We start from the raw sequence: 10,112 nt of genomic DNA on the forward strand, positions 1-10,112 counted from the left end.
TCAAAACACTAAATACAAAGTGATCACAATTTTATTTTTTAAGGAAATATGCATAAAAATATGGGAACAAAAGTCATATTAGAAGAGTATAACTCAAAATGTTTAGATGTTTATCCTTCAGTGGCAGGATTATTTTCATCTTTATATCTTTATTTAGGTTTTTAAAAATAATTTTAAAGTGGTGCTATGACTACTTGAAAAAGGCATTCTATAGAGAGCTACTTTATTTTAAGCATCTGTGGTATGATTTTTTTTCAAAAACTGGAAATGATTAAGCATTCCACATAACAACAAAGATGAAAAAGGAGAGTTTGTCAGATGAAATCATAGAATATTCAAATTGAAATAATTTAATTCAACTCCCTTTATTTTATAGAAGAAAAATTTCACATTTATCCAAGGCCACACAGGTAGTATTTACAATCCAAACAATAATTGGATTTTCTAGTTCCCAAAATCTTTAGCTCATCTTTCTTCCTACTTATGTATAATGCAGTGTCTGGCAAGTAGAGTTCTTTTAACTCTAAAAAAGAGATAGAAACATTTTAGGATTAGAAAAAAAAACTATGTCTTAAATAACATGGCTTTTTTCCCTTTTTTGAAATGGCATTTGCCAAAAAAAAAAAAAGCCATGCACACACTTTGTAGTTATCTTCAGAACAGCACATTTGAAATAAAACCTTTACATACAACTTCATAGTGCTAATTTAAACATCCCTCTCTTTTTAACATCCTCCTTTTCCCCGCAGCCCATGCTGTTAACCTCCCCAAAGGCCACAGACTGATTATAAGAAGTAAAAGTTAAAGTTAACTTCCCACAGTCCTGGCTAGAATCTGACTTACTGATATCTGATATTAGAAATGCTTGGGAGGCGGGAGGGGACGGATATACACAAAGAGAGCGATGCGCACCATCTGGGGGATGGACACGCTTGAAGCTCTGACTTGGGGGGGAGGGGGGTAAGAGCAACATACGTAACCTAAACATCTGTACCCCCATAATATGCTGAAATAAAAAAAAAATGTGATACACCCTTGTATTAGAAAGGTAACGTCATGTACATTTTTGTTCATACATTTGGACATTCTACCAATATTCACTGAGCTCCTACCATGAGACGAATTCTGTGCTCTCCCTGGATATAAAAGGGCAATTGAAAGAGACCCAAACTCTGACCTTGGAGTTCAGTCTATTGTATAATATGGTCTCTGCTAAATTATAGATATAAGGCAGAAATCAGGTCTTATTTCTCAGTACAATGAATGTACTATTCTATATACTATAGAAATATTCTTCAAACATTTGTAGACTAAATGAATGAATTTTACCAGGGGTTACTTTGCCATAAGAAGTGGTTATTTATTATTCCAGACATATACGTACTTACAGGGGTTTGAGAAATAATACGGACTAAGAAGCCCTGATATAACCTCACTCTTAACTTTATCGTGCTCCTTCCAAAGCCAACCCATCATTCAAATCATGCAAAATTGGGTGTAATATCTGGTTATGAAAAAATTTATGACACAAAATAAAATGTGGCCACCCAGTGATCGAGCAGCCTTGATGCTCAGACACTGCTATCATCTAAATTAGGACAGATTATTGTCGTTATTATTGTAATTTTGTTCTTTAAAAAGAAAACTCTTTGACATTTATTTTCTAATAGTTTTCATAAACATAAGATAATTTGGGGGAGTAATTTGAGAGTTTGTATGACCTAGCATTTTTGTAAGCAAGTAACAAATTTCAACACCAATACTAAACAGAAATCTCTAAAGTAATAAATTTTAAAATGACCAGAATATCAGGAACTTTTAAAGTTTTGGTGATTGACTGGTATGCAGCCATATCTTTTCATTTGCTGACATCTCAGTGAAATCAGGATTTTTGCTCTTAAATAAGCAAAAATAAGGATTTTCCTCTCTTATCTCCCCTATAAATAATAGATTTTTCTAATCTAATTTACCTCGGGAGGTAAACACAATTTGAAAAGGCAAAAAGACTTGGCCCTTCTTAAGTCTGGTCTACCTAACAGATAAAGTGGTGCTTACCTGGGACCTCCAAGAGTTAGCCTCTATTGTGTCTTCCAAAGGAAAGAGAAAAAATTGTCCTCTGGGCTGATATAAACAGGGGAAGACAGTAGCTATATGTGACCTGTTTTCTGACATGGTTCTGGCATCTGTGCAGAATCTTTGGTAAGCCTGTGCTTTGTCACTTTCTAGTAAGTACAGAGATTAGGCACCTGGAGCCTGAGACTCAACCAATCCACAAGTTTCCAGACCGCCTCAAGAATAGGAGAAAAGAGTCCCAATACTCTGAGCATTTGGTTTGTTATCACTCTCAGATGGCCTTTAGAGCCCAATTAATGAGCAGGCACCCTGCCACTGGCAGAGATACATGAGCTTGGATCTCAAAGGGTATGTACTCTGAAGCTGAAATCATAAACCGGAACATCTGATGTGTGTCTCACACACAATGTGGGAGGGAGGACTGCTGACGGAAATGTCACACGCAGCTGCTTTTAGCGCTTGGCCCTCACTGATGAAGCTTCCCCCTCTGCCACTATGCACCACCCTCTTCCTGCATGAGAGCCATTTAGGGCTCTTTCGTTCTCATCCTCCAGGCTGTGAAACAGGCTGTAAATTGATATCTGTTACATCTGTATAGTTCTTGGTTGATCGATGTGCCTGATAGGCTAGAGGAGTTGACTGGCTTAGCTACTGCTTCAGTCGGGAAAGAGAGTCACCCTTAGAAAGAGAATTGTGTTCCCTGAAAGGTTAGGAATGTGGCTTATGGTTCTAATTAAGCACCTTGTTAAACAGTGTCCCCTGAACAAGTTACTTCCTTCTTCTACAACTTCTCCAGCTGTACAATTAAGCATGTAATCCTGTGTGGCTTCACAGCAGGGTATTGTGAGGACAAGCTATTCCCTCCATCTGGAATTCTCTTGCCCTCACTTTTCCATTGCCAAATCCTTCTTATCATTTGGATTTAAGTTGAAAAATCAATTTCTTGAGGAGATCTTTCCTGATTCTACTTGTCTGCTGCTCAAAACCAGAAGTAGGTTTTGGAGTGTGTCACTCCATGGCACCTGGCACTTCTGTTTTTGCAGTGAGTGTCACACTTACTACAATAGTTGTTCAGTCAGTGTCCATCTTCCCTATGAGACTGTAAGTTCCCTTAGGGTAGAAATTATATCTATCTTTTGCACCTTGAATCTCCAGCACCAAGCATTGTGCTTTGTACATATTTGGTGCTTAATAAGCATTTGTTGAATGAATGATGAATTATAGCTCATAATCACTTTGAGATTCCTTTGTGAAAAACCCAATATTGAACTCTTTGTGCCTTCCTAATAATGCTGGCAAAATTGAGAACCAGGTATTGAATTAGAGCCAAAAGGACTGCTACTTACTGAATAGTTCCCTGAGCCTCAGTACTCTTTGCCTTTTCATATCACCACAATCTAAATTCTTCTCATCATGGAAAACTATTCCCAACTCCCTAAGCAATTGTTTCTAGGAAGACTGCAGTCTATTAATTTTTTAAATGAAATCAAAAATTCAGGCTGGTCTTGAGAGTTGAGTGTTGTATTTCCTCACATTTTAGTCAGTTTAAAGAATCATTAAGCTCTCATAAAAAAGATTCTATGTAACCTGTAACTACATTTCAGAATGAGTTCGCCAACTTCAAATAAATTCTTTCCAAAATACCTCTTCTTGTTAACTCTAGTTGTTTCTGAAATATTAACATGAACTTGAATATCTAATTTTATCTAGAAACTTTTCAGAGTAGATTCATACCAGCTTCAGGTACCATTGATTAATTCATCGATGTATTGATTCAACAATTGTTAGTGAACACTAAATGTCAGGCACTTTTCTAGATGTTTGAGAATATCAGTAAATAAAACATTCTTGCCCTCAAGGAAATAATTATAGGACTAATGTGGCATAGACAGTACTCACCAAATATTCCACTGCTCCCCTGCTTTCCTCAGCATCCCTTGCAGTTAGGTTGAGATTGTGTGACAATATCTGGCTAATGGCCTATGAAGGAAGTGAGATGTATGATTTTTAGGCTGAGAAGGGTATAAGCTAATGTGCTCCCCCTAGCCCTTTTTTTCCCTGTCACAGCGATCCCTGAGGTTATATGTTCCACATGGTTCAATTACAAGGTGTAGTCTGAGTTATTCTGGTTACTGAATCTCATAGTCCACTTGTGCTGCTGTAACAAAATACCTGAGACTCGGTAATTTACAAATAATAGAAATGGATTTCTCACAGTTCTGGAGTCTGGGAAGTCCAGTCAAGGCAGTGCTATGTCCAGTGTCTGTTGACGGCTGCTTTCTTGCTTCCAAGACAGTGCCTTGTTGCTGTATCTTCCAGAGGGTACAAAAGCTGTAGTCATCACATGGAGGAAGGGACAGAAGGGACGAACTCTCCCCCCCCAAGCCCTCTTATAAGGCACTAATCCATTAATGAGGAGGGAGCCCTCATGGCCTAATCACTTCCTAAAGGTCCCACGTCTTACTACTGTTGCACTGAGGATTAAATTTCAACATGAATTTTGGAGGCGACATAGACATTCAAACCATAGCATTCTACCCTGGTCCCATCAAATTTACGTCCTTCTTTTTTTTTTTGAGACAGAGTCTCACTCTGTTACCTGGGCTAGAGTGCCGTGGCATCAGCCTAGCTCACAGCAACCTCAAACTCCTGGGCTCAGGAGATCCTCCTGCCTCAGCCTCCCGGGTAGCTGAGACTACAGGCATGCACCACCATGCCCAGCTAATTTTTTCTATTTTTAGTTGTCCGGCTAATTTCTTTCTATTTTTAGTAGGGATGGGGTCTCGCTCTTACTCAGGCTGGTCTTGAACTCCTGAGCTCAAGCGATCATCCTGCCTCGGCCTCCCAGAGTGCTAGGATTACAGGCGTGAGCCACCTCACCCAGCCTTATGTCCTTCTTTTATACAAAATATACTCATTCTATCCCAGTGGCTTCAAACGTTTTAACTTGTTCCAGTGTCAACTTTGAAATCTGAGTCCAAAGTCTCGTCTAAATATCTAAATCTGGCAGAGTACGGTGGCTCACGCCTGTAATCCTAGCATTCTAGGAGGATGAGGCGGAAGGATCGCTTGAGTTCAGAAGTTCGAAACCAGCCTGAGCAAGAGTGAAACCCTTACTAAAAATAGAAAAATTAGCTGGGTGTCGTGGTTGCACGCCTGTAGTCCCAGCTACTCGGGAGGCTGATGCAGGAGGATCACTTTAGCCTAGGAGTTTGAGGTTGCAGTGAGCTATGATGATGCCACGGCACTCTACTCAGGGGGATAGAGTGAGACTCTGTCTCAAAAAAAAAAAAAAAGGAAATTGAACTTCCCTCCTCACTGTCCCCCTTAAAAAATTAATTAAATATCATCTAAATGAGATATGGGTGTAACTCAAGGTGTGATTCATCTTGAGACAAATTCCTCTCCAGCTGTGAGCCTGTGAAATCAAACAAGTTATGTACTTTCAAAATACAGTGGTGGACAGGCATAGGATAGACATTCCCACTCTAAAAGGGAGCAATAGACAAGAAAAAAAGGGGTAACACGTCCCAAGTAAGTCCAAAAACTGAACAGGGCACACAGCATTAAATATTGAAGCTTCAGAAAAATAATCTTTGACTCTATGGCCCACCTTCTGGATACATTGGGGTGGGTGTTGGGCCCCCAAGGCCCTGGACAGCACACTCCAATGGCATCACTGGGCACAGCCCACACTGCCGCTCTCAGGAGTTGGAGTCGAATGCCTGCAGTTCTTCCAACTTGACACTGCACACTGGTGGCTCTACAGATTTGGGGTCTCCGGGGTGGCCCTTCCCCATGACCTCACTAGATATTGCCCTTGTGGGGGCTCTCTGCAGTTTCCTGACCCCACAGTTCTGCTGGGCATTGCCTAGTAGGGGCTCTCTGCCTGGGTGGGCCCCGAGGCTTTCTGAGGCAGCCCTTGAAATCTAGGTGGAAGTAGCAATGCATCCACAGCTCTTGCGCTCTGCACACCTGCAGAGTTGGCACCACAAAGATGCCACCAAGGTTTACCACTTGCGCCTTCTGGAGCAGCAGCCTGAGCCACAGCTGGGCAGTCAAGACTGCTGCGCCAAAATGCAGGGAACAGAGACTTGAGGCAGCACTGGGCAGCAAGCCCCAGGATCCCACAGGTATCCTGGGCCCCTCCTTCGAATCTCTTCTGTCCTCAAGGTGCTAGCACTCTGGGCCTGTGATGGGAATGGCAGACTCAAAGATCTATGAAATGCCTTTCAGGGTCATACTTCCATTGTCCTAATGAATAGCATGTGGCTTCCTTGTATGCAGACTAATCTCCTTATCAAATGGTCACTTGGCCACACCCTTAGTATTGTTTCCCAAACTTGCTTTGACAACCTGGCTAGTGTTAAAACAAAGTTAAAATGGAGACCAGGTCTGAAAAATTCCTGAGAATACCAAACCAAAGGCCTTAAAGTAGCCTAAGTCTTGCTTAAACTGTAAATATAAGCAAAACTTAACTTGGGTCACTTGTGGTAAATGCTTATGTTAGACAAAACTAAAACTTAACCCCAACCAATCATGAGCTATCAACTAACATATTGATTAGGGACTAACTATGATTAGGGACTTTCTAACAAAGTACCTAAAAAAGGCAATTTTGTAATTGCAAATCATTCAAATAATTTCTTTATTTTGCTTCCACATTTTCCCAAGAAATACTTTAACATTTTGTCATTGGAACACTAAACCTCTTTTGGTCTGGTGTTCCCCAGTTAATGAATTGCTTCTTACTGAAATAAACTCTCAAAATTTTATTGTGCCTCAGATTTCTCTTTAACACCGGGCTGAGAATTTTCCAAATTTTTTCCTTCCCTTCTAATTCTATCTTTAATTCATTTCTCTCTTCTCACATTTTACTGTACGCAGTCAATAGTAGTTGTGCTGCACCCTCAAATGCTTTGCTTAGATATTTCTTCTACAGTATCCTAGTTCATTACCCAGAAGTTCTGCCTTCCACATAGCAGTAGGACATGGACACAATTCAGCCAAATTCTTTACCAATTTGTAACAAGAATGGCCTTTCTTCCAGTTTCCAATACCATGGTCCTCATTTCCATGTGAGACCTCATCAGAATAGCCTTTACTGTCCATATTTCTACCAGCATTCTGATCATGACCACATAAGTAATCTATAAGATGTAGCCTCTCTCTACAGCTTTCTTCTCAGCTCACCAGAATTGCCCTTAATATACACCACTCTGTTTATGAAAATCTAGGCTTTTTCTAACATGCACCTCAAACTCTTCCAGCCTCTATGTATCACCCAGTTCCAGAGCCACTTCTGCATTTTCAGGTATTTATTATAGCAACACCTCAGTCTCGTTACCAATTTCTGTCTTAGTCTTTTTGTGCTGCTACCAAAAAATACTGACACTGGGTAATTTATAAAGAATAGAAATGTATTTGTTACAATTCTAGAGGCTGGAAAGTCCAAGATTAAGGCACCAGCAGTGCCTATCTGGTTGGAGCCCTATTTCTGCTTCCAAGATGGCTCCTTGTCCTCACATTGGGGAAGGGATGGAAGGGCAAAAAGGGAGAAATGCTGTTTTTGTAAGACATTAATCCCATTCATGAGGGTGGAGCCCTCATGACTTAATCACCTCCTAAAGGTCCCACTCTTTAATACTATCATATTGGGGATTAAATTCCGACATGAATTTCAGAGGAGACATTCAAACCATAGTATTGAGTGAAGGTGAGGAGCAGAGCAACGCTCACCTTTCACTGCTTGCCAACCTCTGCTAGGTACATGACATGTGTAAGATACAAGTTTTTGTTGTTTAAGCCACTGAGAATTCAGGGTTTGACTGCTGGGATAGCCAGTATTAATGGTCCTGAGTAATACAACTCCATTTACTTATTTAATACCATTTATGTGTCAGGTATAGTTCTAGGCTATGTGTAATAGTGATTTGTTGTAGTTAAAACTCTGACAATTCATTTTAGGGAATGATGTTCAATATTCATTCTGAACTATTATATTCAATCTTACCAGATATGCTTTTTTTTTTTTTTAGCAGTAGCTCTAAGATTGATACAAATCTCGAAATTTTAGAGGGAAAAGGAAGACTTTAGGCTTATTCTATGGACTAAATTAGGATGAGTTCTTATCATTTGAGTAGATTATTTTATATGCCTTATTTTTCCCTTATTATTCGCTCCGAATATCACAAGGCTATTGTGATGATCAAAATGAGGTGACTATATACATTTTGAAGAATTTGTACAAATATAATGTGACTATTCTCATTGAATCTAAGATATTACTGTTTGTAAGGCACACCATTTATTATATACTACTAAGAAAGAAAATGAGCTAATCTATGGCACAATACTTTCTTATCACTCAGCCCTCATTAAAAGGACTTACTTAGATTTATTTAAACATGGATTTTTATCATATATCTCACTTGTGTATTAATACAAGGAAAATATACGGGAAATTATTTAGTTAAGGTAGTCCAAAATATCTTCACATTCAGAGTCTTTCTTCTGGCCAGGCGTGGTAGCACTCTGGGAGGCTGAGGCGGGAGGATCTTGAGCTCAAGAGCTCGAGACCAGCCTGAGCAAGAGTGAGACCCCGTCTCTACCAAAAATAGAAAAAAATTAGCCGGGCATGGTGGTGCGTGCCTGTACCAGCTACTCAGGAGGTGAAGACAGGAGGATCACTTGAGCCCAGGAGTTTGAGGTTGCCGTGAGCTAGGCTGATGCCATGGCACTCTAGCCCAGGCAACACGGTGAGACTCCGTCTCAAAAAAAAAAAGAAAAGAAAAAGAAAAAAGAACAGAGTTTGTCTTCTGAGTCACTTTTGACTCTGAGTCACTGACGTCTGTATTTCTCAACACAGCATTACCAGTGTTGCATCAGAGCACTGGTGATGCAGCATTCCTTAGGTAGGTCTCAACCATTTTTTCTGAGGTTTTCTTCCAGATCTCTAACATTCATTCTGTAAGTTTTGATACAGGTGCTTTCTTGATCTTGCCAAAAGGTGTCAATAGAAAGTATTCAGGCAAGAACTAGGATTCATATAACTTGCTCCAATGGTAGTTGAGTGAATAAACTGAAATGTCAATGGGTTTCAGTTTTCCAGTCATGCCACCAGGAATAACAACCAAGTTTGTGCATGAGCAGACAGACAATGACCACATCAAAACTGCTGAGCAGCAGAAACAACTGTAAAACACCATCAATTGTAAGTCACCTCTTGGTTTCAGAGGTGTTAAAATATGACAATATATGTGTCTTGGAATAGATAAAATGCAGTATTGTTATTTTACAAATAAGGTTATATAATAATAAGGCCCTGAGAACCTCAGCTACCCAGGTACTCACAGCTCATTTTTTCATCTCCGTCACATTGTTAGCACTCTACAGCCTTTGCAATCTTGAATCTAGGACAAGGCAATAGGAAGATCTCTGGGGTATGGGGAAAAGAGAACTGGCTTTGGGGTCTGCAAACCTGGGTCTGACTCTCAGCCTTGCAGTTTTTCAGATGTGCTATTTTTTGGGATGTCAAATCTCTACTCTGGGGGAAATACCTGATTCAGAAGGTTTCGGGGGGATTTAATGTACGTGAAGGCACTTTGTAAACTGTAAAATCTCTATATAAGGGGCAGTAAACTAATATTTGTTTAGTGCGAGGAACTGGGCTGGGTACTTGGCATGCCTTATGTCATTTGATTTAATGTAAATGCTAAGGCATACAGTGTCTTGACAGTCACCTTGCTAGCTAATCCAGTCTATACTGGTTTTTTTTTTTCCCTGAAATAGCCCTTTCATTGCCTCATGACTTAAAGCAGAAATTTTCTGTGGCTACCATTTGTATCACAAAGAAGTTGATGACTATGAGCCTGTCTCAGTCATTTTGTGTTGCTATAAAAGAATACCTGAGGATGAGTAATTTATAAAGAAAAGAGATTTATTTGGCTTACATTTCTGCAGTCTGTGCAAGAAGCGTAGCTCCAGTATCAGCTTTTGGTGAGGGCTTCCACTCATGGCAGAAGGCATAGGGGAGCCAG

The 10,112-nt window shown here is 40.0% G+C and overlaps 1 long non-coding RNA gene across 1 annotated transcript; it reads right to left on the reverse strand.

The window, feature by feature from the left end:
• Positions 1 to 384: 384 nt before the first annotated feature.
• On the reverse strand, positions 385 to 10,112 carry LOC105810585. Its single transcript, XR_001137502.1, has 4 exons — positions 10,026 to 10,112; positions 4,289 to 4,385; positions 3,973 to 4,053; positions 385 to 523 (listed from the first exon to the last, which is right to left on the reverse strand). It is a non-coding gene; the product is annotated as an uncharacterized LOC105810585 (long non-coding RNA).

This window comes from Propithecus coquereli, unplaced genomic scaffold (assembly GCF_000956105.1).
Source record: "Propithecus coquereli isolate 6110/MARCELLA unplaced genomic scaffold, Pcoq_1.0 Scaffold215, whole genome shotgun sequence".
NCBI classification, from domain to species: Eukaryota; Metazoa; Chordata; class Mammalia; order Primates; family Indriidae; genus Propithecus; species Propithecus coquereli.